Here is a 20,501-nt window from a genome sequence, read left to right as displayed (position 1 = left end):
ACTACAAAATATTTTCCCTCTCTATTAATGTGTTGAGGAAATCTCCCAATTCTTTTTTGACAGTGATATTGAAGCAAAACGAAAATGAAACCCATTCAGAATAAGCTCCAGAAGTGAAGCCAGCTATTATCCATGGAAATAGGCATAAGGGTTAGCGTAGATAATTGAAATACGAGCATAATGTAAAAACAGCGTTTTGTCTGTTAGGTGAAACCCCAACTCCATATAATTTCTTTTTAACAGAACTGAAATAGAAAAATGAATTCAATTTTTTTAACCCAACCAACTTCCCCTCTGATGGAGATTCTAATTATCAGTGCAATGCCTAAAAAATCCATACAGACCAGAATATACAAAAAGGAATAAAAAAGCAAGGGCCATGACATTCATAAAGCACTAGCATATCAGCTCCACAAAAACAGGGATCTTTAGCTCACAGACACGTTCCACGTGCCTGGGGCTGTGCTGGCACATGAAAGGTGCTCAGTGGGTCTTTGCTGAATTAACAAAGTGCACGATCTTCTACTGCTGAGAACTGACCAGTTAGTGTGGACAAGACCACAAAAATTTCTTCACTTTTGAGAATCATCTGGCCAATAAATGTGTCACATGGAAATCTGGTGCTCTATGGAGTGTCCACCAGAACAGGACCCTGGATGGTGGACCACAACCCAAGTCTAGTGGGCATGGATTTTCCCTGAAGGCAGTGTGACTGGAGAAGTGACAATTCCCCCACACCCACCACCTCCAGAGTTGCAGGGCTTTCAGAGTTGGGAGACCTTCTCCCTCTGAAGCCCATGATGATATTCCAGGACTGTTCTACACCACCTCGATTCTTTAGTTCTTCAGTTACTCGAAGATGTAACATTGACCAGGTATTACAGGTCCTTCACAGAACTGAGCAAATGAGAGTCTAGACATCACTGTCTTCCCCACCCTTGTTTTAACCTAGTATTCTCATGCAAGTGAAACAAGGTTCAAATCAGCAAGAGGCCATAAGCGGGAAAAAAAAAAAGCACAGAAAAAATTTTCAGGGAGATTTATAAAAGCTAACATGATTCACTTTAGTGAGTGAAGGCAGGAGCTGAGTGCATGTATGAGAATCCAGCTTTTGCAGGAGGCATGGGAAAGGTCTTTCTTGTACCAATGGGAATCATTTCCTCCCACTTCAGACTGCCCTCCACATGACCTTGACAGCAAACCAGCAGTCTCTATCCCCAAAGTGCGTTTACCTTCAACGCCCCAGGGAAAATTGCGACCTTAATCCTGAGAACACTCTATCACCGTTTTAGTATCTATTTATTTCAGTTCTCCTCACAGGAGCCTGTGTTCCAAAGCGCACCCAGAACATTCTTCCCATTTCCTGAATGAAGATTCAGCTGGCATTATGGCCTTGCTCTCTCCCAAGACAGCCCCGATGACAACAGGGAATACCTAAGACCCTTCTCTGCATCAGTCTCTAGAAGGGCATCAAAGTCTCAAACTGCCCAGGACTAAAGAAGCTTCTCACCAACAGAGGAATCGCTAAGAGTGCCGGTTCTGGAAATTTATTAGCTGCGTGACCTTGGGCAAGTCACCTAATTATCGTGAGGCTTATTCTGTTCATGTGTTAAGTGGAAATACAACAGGAACCCTTCTGAAGGTTTTCATGGTGATTAATTGTAAGATACTTGGCACAAATAAAGTACTGATACATGCTACAACTTGGATGAGCCTTGAAAACATTATGCTAAGTGAAAGACACCAGTCATAAAGACCACACACTCTGATTCCATTCATATGAAGATGCATTATAGAGAAATCTGTACAGACAGAAAGTAGATTAGGGGTTGCTCAGGGCTGGTGGTTGAGATGGAGGGAGAGGATGGGATAGCTAAAGGTACAGGATTTCTTATGAGGTGATAAAAATGTTCTAAAATTGACTGTGGTGATGGTTGCACATATCCATGAAGAAACTAAAAACTGTTGAATTCTACACTTTTTAAATGGAAGAATTGTAAGTAAATGAGTTATATTTCAATAAAGCTGTTTCTAAAAAGATACTTAGCACAGTGCCAGCCACATATCTAATATTTGGAAAATGTCAGTCATTATCATTTATTAATTCACTCAACAGATATTTATTAAGTTTCTAACATAACTCTGGCACTTCTAATATAACTCTGTTCTTCTTGTTCTTGTTCTTCTCATCATTCGTATACCATTTTTACATTTGAAACTTTGCATGTGTGTGAAACATGCAAAGCTTTTAATAATGCAGTTAAAGTCCATAATGTTATTTTGACTAAACTGCTTCCTTGAAAAGGTAAAATTAATTTAGATGAATAAAATGTTTTAGATGTAAAGTTTTTACCTGAGAAGTAGTCACTGAAACCCTGGAACCTTATAGGCACCTTGAGAATACCAACAAAAAATGTCTTAATCTATTCAAAACTAGAGTTAATTTATTTATAGTCAACTTAGAAAGTTTTCTAAATGAGAAATACATAATTTAGTGACAGCAGAGCAGTTCTGTTTCTGTAGATTTTAGCATTTCATATTTAAAAACACAGAAATAAAATTCTGCATTGAATGGTTTAAGCCCAATAACAAAATCTAAAAGCCATATTTGAATCTCAGAAGACATGAGACAATTATTCTAAGTAGCTCTACAAATGCCATCATCCTACTATATTTCCCATGACTTTCATAAAATAATAAAATTCTGCTTCCTCTTGCCCTTCTCTCCACCAGCAATCGCTCTCACGTCCATCTTCCACCAAAGACTGCAGGTAATGGGTAAAATTTGTAACCAAAAAAATTAAAGAAAAGAGAAGGGAAAAAAGGGCTCTAAAAATCTATGTCCAAATGGGAAATTCTTTTACGAAAAACATTTGGATGTGCTTCAGCAAGTGCAGAGATTTAAATTGTGTTGGGTTATTGCCAAGGTGGCACGCACTGGGGCCCTGAGCACAAAAGAGAACAAAGAAGCAAACTAAAAAGTCAAAGCAGCCAGCCGCCAGATTGCCCCCTGTGAATCCTAACTCTACTTTTTATTTCAGATCAGATAGGCTGCTCACCAGAGCGCTCCCTCAACTTTCTAGTAAATTCTCAGAAGCCAGGGCCAAATGGGAAGCATTGAAGGCACCTGTAAAACCCAATTTCTCCCAGAGATTCCCTGACACCTTGGCAGCTGTGGTCGGAACCCAGACGAAAAAGTAAGTCTGTGCTGGTGAAAGATTTTTATGTTAAAATACTGCTCTCCAGGTGTCCTCGCTTTTTCCATAAACACTCCATGGGTTTGTCCCTTCACACTGTTTTCAAACCACCAAGAGCCACTGAAATAAGGAGGAAAATTGCCCTAAAAATATAGTATTCCAGGCAGTATTTTTTCCTTATGGACATATTCAGGATTCCTTCCCAAGCAGATTCTGAAGCAAAACAAAGTAAAGAAATTGAAAAGACTAAAAGAGTAGGAATTAACTCAAGGTCTACGGACAAACGTCCATGGGGATCACACTCATTTCTTTTCTCCTTGAACACATGGCTAACTTACTTTGCCTGCTATATTAATAACAGTAAATTTAAATCATTAAAAAATTTTAAATTCTTTATAGAAGAAAACTGATGGTCTCATTTTCATAGATACACCAGTCTACATAAAGCAAAATAATAATATAATAACAATCAGAGTGAGTTTTTCCTTCTATTAAGACAAAATTTTTTGATAAATTTCCTGTTACTGATATAACTATGTCCTTGTAAACAGAACTACATTTATCTTAATACACTTATTTGTCAGGAATTCTTTTTTTAATTGAAGTATAGTTGATGTATAATATTATATAAATTACAGGTGTACAATATAGTGATTCACAATTTTTAAAGATAATACTCCATTTATAGTTATTATTAAACATTTGCTATATTCTCCGTGTTGTACAATATTCTTGACAAATGCCTTCTTCCTATGGTTTTAGCCTTATGATAGCTTGCTAGCTCAACCCTAAGTTTCTTGAGGAAAGTGACTGCTTTTTATTACTATTTATTTTTATTCCTCTTCCCTCACACAGTATCTGGCACATAGTATGCTTCAGAAATTGCTTCTGAAATAGTGAATTATCATCTGAGTTACTGATGTATACTTGGCATCATTTTAGAGATCTATGATCAGTTAAAGCAACTTGTCTCATAAAACGTCAGCTTAAACCATTACAAACTTTCATAGATTGATGCCCAAATTATGATTGAGAAGGAATTTACTATGCTTCCCCTTTCACTAGGTTTTGACAGTTGCTGGGAAAGAGGAAAGTCATTCATGGTCATTTTATTCCATTTCAGCAAAATATTTCCTGTTACTTTGGGGGATTATAATGCGATGAGACTATCCTAGCTGGTCTATTAACTTCCCTCAAAATTGTACTTGCCCACTATTTCCCATTGTACTCCCAGATCCAGAACCCCACTGTCAAATGAACCCAGAACAGGGTAGATAGATATGCAAATACAGGCCCTTCCTCTTTGCTTGCAATCGAAGTGCTGGCAGTGAGCCTGGAATGAGTGAAATGCGTGCCCAGGGCTCCTGACAATTGCCCACATTCTGTCTCTCTTTCTCTTTCACATGCTTCATTCTTTGCTTTCTGTTAAGGATATGTATTGACTTTGTGAAACCACTGCAGTGAGCTGTAAATGATGCATTTAATGAAAAATCCTTGCCTAGCACTCTGAAAGAGAACACAACAACGTAGGGCAATCATTGCTGGGCAGTGGGGGGTGTTGGAATATCACATTCATCAGTTTCACCGGCAAGACAGATGTACTAATTGGCAATATTTCAAGGGTGTGTAGTAAAAATATTAACTAATATGTTAATCATATTCATTATTTGCTGTTTCTCCTGTCCCTGTCATGGTAATCCTTTATTCTTTAAAGATTGGTGACTCTTTTGTCTGAATGCCCCAAATCCCATATCCTGAAAAGATGCACGAAAGGGTTTTGAGTGACTACTCTTTTGGAGGAATTATATTAAAATTTTGATTTCCACGGAGCTCTGTAGTTATTGCTACCATCCTTGTATTTCAACACTGAACTTCAGGTTATTGAAAAAATAATTTTTCTTCCAGTTTCTCTTTCTTTCTATTTCTCTCTTAAAAACAAACAAAATAAACAGGACTTGGCCTTTTGTGACAATGCCAGGAAGTACAATCTGAGTGACAAAGTCCAATTGAAATAGGCACCTGATGGTGACAGAGAATCTGCATAGCAAAGCCTGGTTTAAATGAGACTGGAGGTGCTCCCCAGGGCCCCGAGGCTCCTGCCCCATCCTTCACACCAACGGTGGAGGAACGTGCTCTCGCTGGATTTCATTTTCTCCGGGATGACGACACATAGTGCCCTGGCACGCTGAGAGTGCACTTCCTGTGGGAGCCTGACTCACATCCACCAGCTGGTGTGTTAAGAGACGAACTCCGTTACTGAACAGCCCTGAGACAAGAGCGACAGGTGCAGCCAACAACCACCACAGGGTAACAGCCCAGGACTCTTTCAGCTAGCTCTTCGTCCTGCAATCTGGTGAGCTGGAGCTCTGCAGGCTTGGGGAGAAGAGCTGGTTTTGTGATAACAGCCTGCAGGTGCACATGCCAGCTCACCTTTGCTGGAGCAGGCTATCTAGCTGTCCCCCACGCTAGACAGAACTCACAAACGTACCAGTCACCTTGTGTTCATATTACCTGAGACTTGTCCCCCTGGAGACAGTATCTTCCTCTGATGCTCCAGTTTTCAATTACTTACTCATCTCATGAACAGTCTGTCCAAACTGCAGCCCATTATTTGTTCTTAATTGACATTACTATTCACTATATTAAGAAACAAACTTTCTAGAGGTCTTTTTTTTTGGCATAATCCAACCACTTGAGCACATTTCCAAGTGAAGACAAAAATATTCTCTGTATGACACCTAAAGACTTGGCCAGTTCCGATGGGGAAAAAAATTAGTCAACTATGGTCTGGGGGTCGTCGAAATGAAATAACTGGTTGACAGGATTTTGTTGTTGTTTGTTACTTTGGCTTGACATAGAGTATGAGTTACAGAAATGGTCACTCATTTTTTTCTATTTATGTCTAACTTTGACAGGTTTCCTGGAGTCTCCTGAGTGGCATGCTGTATCTTCAGCCATCCTAGAGCATGCCTGAGTCTTCAGAGAAACCTAATTAAAACTGTGGTTAGAAAAATCTTACTTTTAACGTATCTAATCATAGAAATGTTATCATGTGGAGATCCATACAGGATGACTAGGATCCTTTTACATCCAAATATCAGAGGATTCCTTGTGTTTATAATTTTTAAAATTTAAATAACTCCCTCCATTTCCTATCACTGGATAAGTTATAAAAAATAATTCATATATAATTTACAGATTTATATTTTTTCCAAAACTGTATCTCTAGAAATATGCTGCATCAATTTCTTACAAACTCAGTATGCTCATATTCTATTTTATTTAAGTCATCACTTGTTCTATCTGTACTTTTCTATTTGTTTTACCCATCTTACTAGTACTTCTGGAGTCTATTAAATCACTCATGGTCTTCCACATTTAAGCTATACCAAGCTAAAGGGATGTCACCACCTCAAATGTTGTTTTCACGTATTGTACTTTCTCTTGAAAAAGAACCTTCTTTTGGTCACTCTACATGCCTCTTCTTTCCCTGATAATCTTGCCTGCTTGACTTGAAAATATTTTACTGTGTGATACGTGGGGAGATGGGGTGTTGTTGTCGCTTCCTCCTGCCACTTTTCCTAGGTGAACGGAATCTCCTCAGGAGCATTACGTTAGCTTCCTGCAGAAACCTGCTGTATAAAACACCTTCTATGACATCAATACTCTGTCCTAGTTTTTCTATTTCCTGAAGCTTTTTAAGGATGATTTGAATGTTCTCACTCTAAATCCCTCAATTTCTGTCTTATAAGTACTAACCTTCTTTGACACTTCCTTGTGAAACTTTGCTGGTTTTCCCTGTAAGAAATTCAGCCTTTATCTCCCCGTTGCATCGTCTCCCTCGCCACATCCCTCTAGCTGCCTGTCTCCTCCTGCTTTCCAAAACATTTGTTCTCCTGCAGACATTCCTTTATGTAGGCAGGTAAAACAAGAAGCCGGCCCCCCAGTCATCACATTTCACTCCCCTAACAGAGAATCGTACAAAATCCAGTAGCAACTCATCACTACTTGTAGCCTGTAGCAAAATGTGTCATTAAATTTGCCCAGATTTCCCATAGGGCTCAACATAAAATTTTCAACAAACAAAATTAAAAATGTGTTCTCTAATAATTGCTTGTGAATGTCCAATATTTTTTTCTACATCTTTATTTCAATTTCTATTTAATTTTACCTCTTATATCATTCTAAACTGCATGCCCAAACTCCTATTATCCTTGCCCTGGTTGAAAGAATTTTCAATACTTTCCATTTTCTTACATTTTTAGGATTTATCTCTTTGTCTGAGGATCACACAGTCAGTTTTCCTGGCATAATTCTTACATTTCATATACTGACTCTTCTTTTTTCCTATTACTAATGGGACATATGTTAATATGGGATTTAGGCTACCCAATACTTCTTTTCCACCTTTACAATCCATCAACCTTAAATGAGATAACTGGTTATCTCCCTGGCTTTTGCCTCTGAAAAAAATCCAAACTCCACAATATGACGAGGGCTATAACACACCTCTCATTCTTGTAATTTTTTTCCTCTCCACCATTGAGAGTAAAGATGGATGCCTTTCACTTCTGTGTAGACTCTTCATACATTACAGTAACTTGGCTGGGACCTACAGCTTTGAATGATCTTAAAGAAAAACTGTGTTTGCCGGATCCAAAAGTTGTTCTCAGTCTAAACCTAACAGAATTCCTTCCTTTGGCACCTTCCCTTGTTTTCTTCCCTAAGACCAACATCAGTCATCTGTCTGCCGCCACATAAACAAGATCTGGAGAAGTGCTTAGAAACTTGTTTAACACTCTTTGGTATTGCCAAGCTTTACAGGAGACAGAATTCTCCCACAAATTCTGGGTAATCAGCATTGGAAATATCCATGAAATCACATTTTACTACCTGCCTTATCCTCCTTCTCTCTACAGATCATCTCATTTCCCTCCCGTGTGCCACGAAGAACTCTGAATGTTTGTTCTTCCCAGCTTCAAAAATGCAGAAAAAATCCATCTAAGTTAGAATTGTTTGCCATCCCTAAGAACTTGATCACATTGCTAACTTGGAGCTGAGAGTAAATGATATTTCAAAAGACATTTTGTCAATACTGTTCTTTGCAGAACTGTTTCAATGGCAGGAAACTAACTGCTTCCTTTAAAACATTCATACATACACACACACACACACACACACACACACACACACACATCTCCGTACACTCAGACCCTCTTAGAACATTCTCTCTTGGTGATTATGCCTGTCCTCTAAGCCTAGAGTATCTGGGCTTGACTTTATGAAGTAAGCTGGGTTTACCCAGTGAAAACAGTGGGATGATGAGGAAAATCCCCAAAAGCAGGTGCCTCTCAAGGAAACGGAGTCAGGACAACAAAGTCCAGCTGACCCTCCTGTTACGGAGACGCTACCTCTTCCCCACTCTCAGAGCTTGAAGGTTTCTTTGGCATGAACTGCTTTACTTCTTTGGTCTTTCTTCCATCATTTCTCCACCACCTTTAATCTCAGAGTGTAGCTCTTCCTGCTCTGGAAACGGTTCTTAAAAGTACTTCACTATTCACATTACTAACTCTTTCAGCACCATTTAATCTATTTGTTTTCCTCTCCAGTCAAGCACCCCCGTCTCTGCTTGCAAATCAGATGGATTTGCCATTGCTTGACTTTTCTTTCTCCATCAACTTCATCCTACATATAAATCTTCCTTTATTGCTCTTTGATTCCTGTTATTCATTCATGATCAATTTCTTCATTGCTTTCCTATACAAATAAATTTCTTCTTTGAAAGCCTTTAGTCTCATCCCGTCTTGTAAACATTCCGTCTCTCTTGCTGAATTAAGACATGTTCCACCCTTCTATGACTTTTTAAATAGAATTTCGGCTTGTATTTTTTAATTTTAACATATTCTAAAGTGAACTTATTCTTCCACCACAGATATTAACTAAATTTTCCAGATTCTTCAAATTAATTTGACTTTTATCTTTAAAATATAAGGAAAAATGCAGTATTCATTCAGAGGTTAGGAAATGTTTTTCAAAAACCCTTTATTTACTGCCTATATCTAGTAGATACTGTACTAGATACTTGAGATATTCAGATGATGGAAAGACCTACTGTCCACACCCTACTGTGAAGCTAGACATACAAAGAAACAACTGCATCCAGTGAAACACGATGGACCAGAGAGGTGGACCCAAGAGGTCTCCTTTAGTAGGAAGTGATCAAAGAGGTCTCAAAAGAAGAGGAAGTGAAGTGCTGAAGATGGAGCTGAAGTTTGCCAATCAGCTAGCCACAGAGAGAGTGGGAAAGTGGACAAGAGAGGGCCATCGGTGACTTAACTCTGACCCCAACCCTAACCAGCCCATTCCTAGCCATAAACTTAATGCTACTGGCAAGCGTCATCAAACCACACGCCTAATTTCCTAGTGCGCAGGAACGCGCAGGCTGAGCGCTGCCCTTACCCCACACCTGGCTAGCTCAGCCTCCAGCAGCTTCCCACCTTCCTGAATCACCTGCCTTACAGTTTCTGTACAGGCATGCATGACTTAGGTTCCCAAGGCTTTCCCCCTCTTCTTCTGTTTCTCCTCTCCTTTATTCTAATCTCGGGGATTAGGGTCCCATGTCCTACAGATTAATCACTTTCATTGTCTTGGGTCTCCCACTCCCAGCTCATGACTGCCAAAGGTCTCTCCTTTCCTTTCTCCCATTGCGGACCTGTCCTTTCTGGAGCAGTGGATTCTCAGCTCCTTTGTTCAGCAGGAACTCTCTTACTGGCACTGTCCTTGACAGCTCTTCTGGCTCATCTTTATGGTATTCACTGCCCTTCCATGACTCTCTTTCCTCCCCATCAACCCTGTATTTTTTTCCCCGTATTTTCTGTGGCCCCTAGTACTATCTCGCCTTCTACCTCTAGGTGGCGCTGTTGCATCGGTAAGGGCAGGTGGCACGAGCTCTGTCCTTTGCAGTTTCATTCCGGACTGCCCTCGGCTGCAGATAACACGCTTCTTCCTCACAAAAACTCTACACCATCTATATAAAGAGATCATTGCTGTGCCCTTGTTCGCCACACCTGAAAGACTTCTGCTAACCGTCTATTTACTGGAATCATTTCTTAAACTGCACCCATAATCCATTTGTCTTTGGACTCTGGTAAAATTAGTTAACCTCGCTAAGCCTCACTTTCCTCATCTATGGGGATAATAGTAGTAGACACCTTAAACTGTGATGATACAATTTAAATGATATAATGTAAACAAATGTTAGGCACCATCTCTGTGCCATAGTAAACAAGCAATAAACGCTAGATATTATTATCATTGGTGTCATCGTCAACATCATCAGCTCTGTCATATACAAACTGTAGTCCTTCTTTGTTCTTTAAGTGAAAAATTCCTGGAATGTCATTCTAATTCACTCTTCCCTGGGGTTTGATTCTCTATCCCTAAATACTCTTTTTCTTTTCCAAAAATATCACCATCCCAAAAGAAGCCTCAATTGCTTCAGTCCCACTGTTTTATTTCTAGAAAGAATGGTGAGAATTTTTAGTCCTAAACATGCTAAGTAAAATCACAACAAATTTCTCCCAAGTCCTATCCCTTTTTCTCCTATAAGATCTCCAGAATAAATCCATATTCTCTATTGATCTAAAGCTCACATCAAACTTCTTATTGGGAAAAATTTGGTTTATTGAAAAATATTTCCCTTGGGTTCATCCTAATTGAGCTGATAGGGTGCACAGCCATATAACCTCTTGTTGGACGGCTGTTCCCCCCCCCTTGTTAAAAGAGTCCTTGCAACAAATGTACCTCTGATGCCATGTTTATGGTGCTCTCTTCCTCTTTCACAAACTTCCCAGATTTTCTTTACTTCTCTACTTATTCTATTCCTTTCTACCTATAATATGTGAGAGGCAAAACAGACAAAGCATCCATTAGGAGTGAAATCATTCCCTTCCTTTCCCTCCTCATTCTCTGATTCCTCACCCTTCCTCACCTCCACCCAGCTCTTCCACATTCTGCTGTCTCCTCCTCTTCAAGTTCCCACTGTAATGGACTCTAACCTAGCTAAAAAGTCAGATCCAAATGCCTCTGTTCCCAAACAGGACACACATGCAGATAACTGACCCCAAGAAGTTGTAAGAACAGGACCCACCGCAAGCTCTAACTGCCTTCATCTACTCCTTAGGCCACTTTTGCAATTTTTGTAATATCTACAACCTCTTTCTGGTACATCTCTCACAGCTGAAACTGTTTTGAGATCCTGACCACACTGGGAGGTAGTTTTATCAGATGTTAGATTTATAGATGAGAAAATGCAATCAAAAGAAAAGGAGAACTTTGCCTAAGTTCCATCTGATAATAGAAACAGCAATAAATTCATGATCTCACCACTTTTCCAATAAGAAAAAAGGGGCCCTTTTCAAATATTCTCAGTGGGATGGCTCAGTGCACGCTGCCCTCCTGTGAAAAACATTCAATTTCCATTCTTTTGTCTCTCCCCTCTGTGTATCCCACACTGACAAAGCTTGCTCCTCCTTGTAAGAGCAAGAATCAGACTGATTGGTTTTATAAAGTTGATTTGGTTCACGAATCCACATGAAAAGGAGAAATATCCTATATTCACATGGAGAGGAAAAATGGTGTGACTTTGGGCAAGTTCTTTCAACCATCTTTACCTCAGTTTTCTCAATAATAAAATAAGAGGGCTGAGTTTGACTGTCTCCAAGACCCCTTGTATTGGAACATTCTGTGATATTATTATTTTAACAATGATACAAATGATACTGAAGACAATATTTCAATCTCCTTTCTTGACAAACATATTAAGTGGGATTTATCCCAGGGATGCAAGGATTCTTCAATATATGCAAATCAATCAATGTGATAGCAAATCAATCAATGTGATACACCACATTAACAAATCAAGGAATAAAAACCATATGATCATCTCAATATATGCAGAAAAAGCTTTCCACAAAATTCAACACCAATTTATGATAAAAACTTTCCAGAAGATGGGCATAGAGGGAACCTACCTCAACATAATAAAGGCCATATATGACAAACCCACAGCAAGCATCATTCTCAATGGTGAAAAACTGAAACCATTTCCACTAAGATCAGGAAGAAGACAAGGATGTCCACTCTCACCACTATTACTCAACATAGTTTTGGAAGTCTTAGCCACAGCAATCAGAGAAGAAAAAGAAATACAAATTGGAAAAGAAGAAGTAAAACTGTCACTGTTTACAGATGACATGATACTATACATAGAAAATCCTCAAGATGCCTCCAGAAAGCTACTAGAACTAACCAATGAATTTGGTAAAGTTGCAGGATACAAAATTAATGCACAGAAATCTCTAGCATTCCCATAAACCAACAACAAAAAATCAGAAGGAGAAATTAAGGAAACGCTCCCATTTACCACTGCAACAAAAAGAATAAAATACCTAGGAATAAACCTGCCAAAGGAGGTGAAAGACTTGTACTCAGAAAACTATAAAACACTGATGCAAGAAATCAAAGATGACATAAACCGATGGAGAAATATAACATGTTCTCTAATTCTTCACAGAATTAGAACAAAAAATTTTACAATTCGTATGGAAACACAAAAGACCCTGAATAGCCAAAACAATCTTGAGAAACAAAAAAAGGAGCTGGAGGAATCAGGCTCCATGACTTCAGACTATACAAGGCTACGGTCATGAAAACAGTATGGTACTGGCACAGAAACAGAAACATACAACAGCGGTACAGGATAGAATGCTCAGAGATAAACCCACGCACATATGGGCACCTAATTTATGACAAAGGAGGCAAGAACATACAATGGAGAAAAGATAGCCTCTTCAATAAGTGGTGCTCGGAAAACTGGACAGTTACAGGTAAAAGAATGAAATTAGAACACTACCTAACACCATATACAAAAATAAACTCCAGGGCTTCCCTGGTGGCACAGTGGTTGAGAATCTGCCTGCTAATGCAGGGGACACAGGTTCGAGCCCTGGTCTGGGAGGATCTCACATGCCACGGAGCAGCTAGGCCCGTGAGCCAGAACTACTGAGCCTGCGCGTCTGGAGCCTGTGCTCCACAACAAGAGAGACTGCTATAGTAAGAGGCCCGTGCATCGCGATGAAGAGTGGCCCCCACTTGCCACAGAGAAAGCCCTCACACAGAAACGAAGACGCAACACAGCAAAAATAAATTAATTAATTAATAAACTCCTACCCCCAATATCTTCTTTTAAAAATAAATAAATAAATAAACTCCAAATGGATTAAAGACTTAAATGTAAGACCAGACACTATAAAACTCTTAGAGGAAAACATAGGAAAAACACTCTTTGACATAAACCACAGCAAGATCTTTTTTGACCCACCTCCTAGAGTAATGGAAATAAAAACAAAAATAAACAAATGGGACTTAATTAAACATAAAAGCTTTTGCACAGCAAAGGAAACCATAAACAAGACAAAAAGATAACCCTCAGAGGGGCTTCCCTGGTGGCTCAGTGGTTGAGAGTCCGCCTGCCGATGCAGGGGACATGGGTTCGTGCCCCAGTCCGGGAAGATCCCACATGCCATGGAGCGGCTGGGCCCGTGAGCCATGGCCGCTGAGCCTGCGCGTCCAGAGCCTGTGCTCCGCAACAGGAGGGGCCACAACAGTGAGAGGCCCGCGTACCGCAAAAAAAAAAAAAAAAAAAAGATAACCCTCAGAAAGGGAGAAAATATTTGCAAATGAAACAACAGACAAAGGATTAAGCTCCAAAATATACAAACAGCTCATGGAGCTCAATAATCAAAAAAAAAAACGATCCAGTTAAAAAATGGGTGGAAGACCTAAATAGACTTTTCACCAAGGAAGACATACAGATGGTCAAGAGGCACATGAAAAGATGCTCAACATCACTAATTATTAGAGAAATGCAAATCAAAACTACAATGAGGTATCACCTCACACCAGTTATAATGGGCATCATCAGAAAATCTACAAACAATAAATGCTGGAAAGGGTGTGGTGAAAAGGGAACCCTCCTACACTGTTGGTGGGAGTGTAAATTGATACAACTATGGAGAACAGTATGGAGGTTCCTTAAAAAACTAAAAAAAGAAATACCATATGACCCAGCAATCCCACTACCGGGCATATACCCTGAGAAAACCATAATTCAAAAAGAGACATGTACCACAATGTTCACTGCAGCACTATTTACAATAGCCAGGATATGGAACCAACCTAAATGTCCATCGACAGATGAATACATAAAGATAAAAATTTTTCATAAATAGGTAAATATTACTCAGCCATAAAAAGAAAAGAAATTGAGTTATTTGTAGTGAGGTGGATGGACCTAGAGTGAAGTCATACAGAGTGAAGTAAGTCAGAAAGAGAAAAACAAATACTGTACGCTAATGCATATATATGGAATGTAAAAAAAAAAAAGGTTCTGATGAACCTACTTGCAGGGCAGGAATAAAGAGGTAGACATTGAAAATGGACTTGGAGGACATGGGGTGGGAGGGCAAAGCTGGGGCGAACTGAGAGTAACATTGACATATATACATTACCAAATGTGAAATAGTTGGCTGGTGGGAAGTAGCAGTGTAGCACAGGGAGATTGGCTTGGTGCTTTGCAGTGACCTAGAGGGGTAGGATAGGGAGGATGGGTGGGAGGCTCAAGAGGGAGGGGATAGGGAGACATGTGTATGCATATGGCTGATTCGCTTTTTTGTGCAACAGAAGCTAACACAGTATTGTGAAGCAATTATACTCCAATAAAGATCTATTAAAAAAAAAAAAAAAGAATGACACAGCCCGAAGACATGATATAAACTGATTAGAACCAAATGGGTCCAAGATGGCGGACAAGTCGACTTCCACTAGACCTTGAGCCTCAGTAGATGCTCACTGTAACACATCAGCAAGCTAAATGACACGCCCACAGGCACCACGACAGTTCTAAGACTGACCATAAGGATTAAAACGTGAGTGGTGGCCCAATTCTGGGAAATCCCCGCCCCTTCCTGAAATAGCTGGAATACTCCTCCCACTCATTAGCCTATGAAATTACGCACCCCTATAAAAACTGACAACCTCATACCCTGGTGCCTTTTCTCCCCTTCTGAGGTGGCCCACACTCTGTCTGTGGAGTGTGTTTCTCTCTAAATAAATCCATTTCTTACCTATCAAAAAAAAAATTATAGAAACACATGTATAACTCTTTTATTAATAATAGTGGGTCATCTTTAATGTATGCTTACTATGTGCCAGATGGTGTTAAACAATTTTTGTGGGTTATCTAATTTAATCCTCATAAGAACCCTATGTAGTTCTATTTATGCCCACTTTACAGATGAGGAAATGTAGGCACAAGATTAAATAACTTGCTCAAGGTCACGGGCAAGTAGCCAAGCCAAGGTTCAAATTCAAACAGTGAGACTTCAGGAGCAGCCACCATGTTCCACTGCTTTCACTTTCTTAATGCTCTTCAATGAAAGAAAAATATGTAATTAGTGGCTATTAATTTTTTCAGATACAACACTAATCCTCTAATTTAAATCATGTACAACTTTGCCTTTAGTAGGTTATCAATAAGCACTTTTAGACCTGTTTCTTGCAATTATTTGTTGCATAAGGACTTCAGAATAATGTCAAGAATAGCAAATAGTTTTTACTTACAAAGGGGCTGGCAAGTTGAGTTTCCTTCATCTGTAAAACCTCTCCACATAAAATTAGTCATCCTATTTTATACCTTATTTTTAGGCTGCTTTATGTTCTCTTAACATTTGGTGCAGTTGAATATCAAAAATCACAGCAATTCTATGTCTGGGGAGTTACTTACCAGAGGCTCATATTCAAATATTAATTTATAGTCCATGCTAATTTTAGGAATTGGTGCTTTTTTAAATAACATACACCTTGCCCAGCTTTTAAAGGATTTGTTATGAATCAGGAGTGATCATTATGCATATGTGTCATGCTGAGTGTCCATGTGAGTTGAACAGTGAATATATTTTAAACATTTTTTTCTGCCATTTACTCTCTTCTTCGAAAAAGCATCAAAACTAAATGATAGGCCAAACCCATATGTTGCTAAAACACAGAAATCCCCACTCAGTTACTGAAAATTTACATTTTTTATATGAAGATACAATGTTTAATATTATTACTACTATCATTTTTGAATTATTAACTCATCTCACATAACACTTGCAATACAAATAACAATAACGAAAGTAAAAAAGAAATCAAACACGTTCCTCCAAAAGACATGCCACTTGAAAGTGAACTATAAAAATGAAAAATTTTAAATGATTGTTTTGTTTCAGCAAAGCACAATTTGGGTGTCTCGGACAAGGTTATAAACACACACTATGATTTTTGTGCATTCATGCAGTGTTTCACCATGGGAGATGCTAGCGGCCCTTCTAGGAGTACTATCTGAGGGACTGCACAGAAAGCTTAATTTAAAACCATCAGCCTCTTCACTGTACCCAGAATGATATAATCAAAGGACATACACTCTGCCTTCACACCACTAAAGCTGTCACGAATATTATATTCAGGCCAAGATTTGGTATTTTATAACAAAACACATTTCTGTAGTTGAATCTAGGACATGACACAAACCATAACTCATGTAGTCTGGAGCATCATGTACCCTAATATTTAATAATAAATCCAAAATAGTAAGCATGCTGGTTATCCTTCTGTATTAGTTTTCTATTGATGCTATGACAAACTACCACAAGTTTAGGGACTTAAAACAGCACCAATTTATTATCTTACGGTTCTGGAGGTCAGAAGTCTCGTGTGTCACTGCGATAAAAATCAAGGTGTCAGCAGAGCTGTGTTCTCTGCAGGATCTCAGGGAAAATGTTTCCTTGCCTTTCTCAGCTTCTGGAGTCTACTTCCATTCCTTTGCTCTTGGCCCCTTCCACCATCTTCAAAGCCAGCAATGGCCAGTAGAGTCTCTCATATCACATTACTCTGCCTCTGCCTCTTCCGTCTCCCTTTTCTACTTTTAAGGTCACTTGTGATTACATTGAGCCCATTTGGATAACCCAGGATAATCCCCCTGTTAGAATGTCAGCTGTTTAGCACACCGAATTTCCCTTGCCATGTAACCTAACATAGTCACAGGTTCTGGGGATGAGCGCTTGGACATCTTTGAGGGACCATTATTCTGTCCACCACACCTTCTAAAGAATTAAAAGGAAACCTTGATAAAATGTCCTGAAGTTCACATGCGAAGTTTTTTCAGACCTCAGAGAGGAGACATATTCTAGGCATGAGGCTTTCCAGCTGTGCCAACCATCAGGTCCACCAAATTTTTGCATCTTCTCAGACATTTCTATAATCAGAAGTCATCTTCAACCCCAGACATGCTCTTTTTTCCAATGCCAATTAATAAGGGACACAGGAGAATTTTTGTAGTTTGCCTACCAAAATCCAGCACTAGCCAGGATCAATATTTTGCAATTCCTCATTTTCTCTGATGCCCCACATCAACTGTTTTTTATTCCATTCAGCAAGTGATTATCTAATGCCAACAAAATCCCTGGCACTGTGCTAGGTGCTGAAATATAAATACAAAGAGAAAAAACGCAAACCATACTCTTGAGGAGCTCACTGTGTGTATTGCATATGCATATATGCATGCATGTGTGTACGTGTATACGCAAGTGTGCCTGTTTGTGTGCATGTGTATATGTGGTGTGTGCTTACGTGTGCATGTGCGTGTGTGAGAGAGAGAGAGAGTATTGTTGAGTGAGACTGGAGCATCTAGGACGGGCAGAAAAAAACATTATTTCAATGTACTGTTGACACACACACTATGATTCTTTTCTATCTCTACTTCCCTTTTCCGGTCCTGCTGCCACATGCCTGGTCCAGGCCATTATCACATTTTGCTTCAGCTACTGTGAGTCTCCCGGCTGGTCCCCATCCTTTCAGTCTCCCACCTCCAAAACATTCCACACTCAAATATAAACACAGCTGTAGCTGCATCACTCCCTGGCTCAAAAGTGATACCTTCTTCATTGTCTATGGAAAAAGATACACATTTCTCCATATGCTATCCAAGGCCCTCCGGGCTCCACCTGCCTTTCTCATTTTATGTCCTTTTAATGTCATGCGTACTTGGGCTGATTGCAATCACAGCAGTCCCTCAAAATCGTCCTGTGCTTTCCCAGGCCTCTCTCTACCTCTGACCATTGAAGGCCCCTCTACCCTTTCCCTATATCCAAATAATATCCATTCTTCAGAACCTAGACCAACCATCACTCCTTCCATGGAACATTCTTCTGTCCCTCCTCCACTGAAAATAATCTCTCTACCTGGGGCTCCGACAGCATTTCATTTTTTATTCTTTAATAAAAACTATTCATTTCTGCCTTAGAGCTTTCACTTTGCTAAATATCAAGGCCCCTCTCCCAGATTATAACTTCCTCGAGAGGAGCCCCTGGTTTTATGTCTCTTTGAAACATCTACAATAACTGGCGCAGCACCTTGTCCATAGCAAGGACACTGTACTCAAGTTTGTCAGATTCCACGGAATGGATCAGCAGCGTGATCTTCCAGAATGCTGTCACAAGCACTGCATGTTTTATGGCTAGTTCTCCTTGGAGGTGATGGTCGGTGGGTGCATTTTTCTCTATTATATTCACAAACACGGTGAGACAGACAGGAATTGACAGACATCCAGAGTGAGGGAACCAATTTCTTCTGAGAATGACTAAAAGTCACTGATTAACCCACAAATTTGAAGGCCAGAATGAATGTGTATGTTACACAAAAACAAAAGTAAGGTTACACAGAACCTCAAATGGCCTTGTAAGTCAATCTAGAAGCATCACCTGATTTCTACATCAATGCTACAGAAAATAAAGAACGTACAGAACATATAGAATTAACAGGAATTCCTGATTTTGTGAATGTGCATGTGTGTCCAAAACAACTGTTTCATAATAAATATTTATGGTAAGACAGGCTATGAAGCCACGCAAGTGTTTTTAGTTGCCATTGTTATCAGTTCTACTACATAATTATCATCTCAAATCCAAAAATATCTTGAATGGGTAATACTGAATAATCTAGATCATGAAATTCCATTAGAAGGGTATTAGCTGACTCAAGAGACTAATTATAATGAGGTATTGAGCTGCTTATCCACTCATCTCAATTGTAAAACCATAAACCACGCCGTATGGGCAGTGGCTGCCAATCAGGGTCATGTGGAATAGTGAAAATAGCATCGAACAAGGAACAGGCGCCCCAGCTCTGTCATTAACTCTGTGACCTTGGGAGCCCTTAATAGAGATCATCCCATAGGAGAAAAGCAGATCCCTTCCTTAGAAAAATACAGCTATACTAGCAGCTGATGCTGCCCATTCATAGAAAACACTCTTAAAACTGCAGAAAGATTGCACACACACACACACGTTCACTCACCTTTCCCAGACTAATACCTTCCTGCTTAATGGGCCAGTTTAGTACTACCATTAACCAGATGATTATAATCTGAGCAAGTGTTATCCATCCATGTCCTAAATAACTGTAGCTGACAAAATTATCAAACTGCTTTCTCACCCATGGAGTTTATCAGACAAAGGTCAAGGCTAAAATTACTGTATTTATTTCTGAGTCTACCTTTTAATAATAATAATAATAATAAAATCATTACATGTTGTTTTTAAATTTCCAAATCACCTGCCAATTATTTCATTTAATCCTAATAGTCCAGTAAAGTCAATGGGACACATTTCTGAAAGCAAGCAGAACTGCTGTTCATGGGCTTTCTGAGCACCTCCAACTAAGCTAAATTTGGGGATACAAAAATGATGAAGACAAGGTTCCTGACTTCAGGGTGCCTTTGGTTAGTGGCAGAGACAAGACATTGTGTTCTAATTATTTCCTTATGCATCTTAGAAGTCCTAAGGGAGCACAAAGGAGGGGATTGTATTTCTACTGGAAAAAAATGTGTGTGTGTATGTGTGTGCGCACAGCGGCGGAGGAGGGAGGGAGTTGGACAGAGAGAGATGTCAAAGATGGCTTCACTGAGAAGGTGACTTTGTCACTGGATTAACGTCCCTGTTCTATCTGTTCCTAGGAGAAGCTCTGAGTGTTACTGAATCTCTGTGTGCTTGAGATTCCTTCATCGATTAAATATAGATAACAGTGCTGAATTCATAGGGTTACCAGGAGGATGGACTGATATAGTATATGGGAGAGCAATGTGTAAATATCAAAGCACCCAATATATACGGTATTATTATTTCCACCTGGAGGAGGCACCAACTA

This window comes from Phocoena sinus, chromosome 14, assembly GCF_008692025.1.
Source record: "Phocoena sinus isolate mPhoSin1 chromosome 14, mPhoSin1.pri, whole genome shotgun sequence".
In the NCBI taxonomy this organism is placed as follows: domain Eukaryota; kingdom Metazoa; phylum Chordata; class Mammalia; order Artiodactyla; family Phocoenidae; genus Phocoena; species Phocoena sinus.
The sequence above is the reverse complement of the archived record's forward strand: the minus strand, read 5'-3'. Positions refer to the sequence as shown.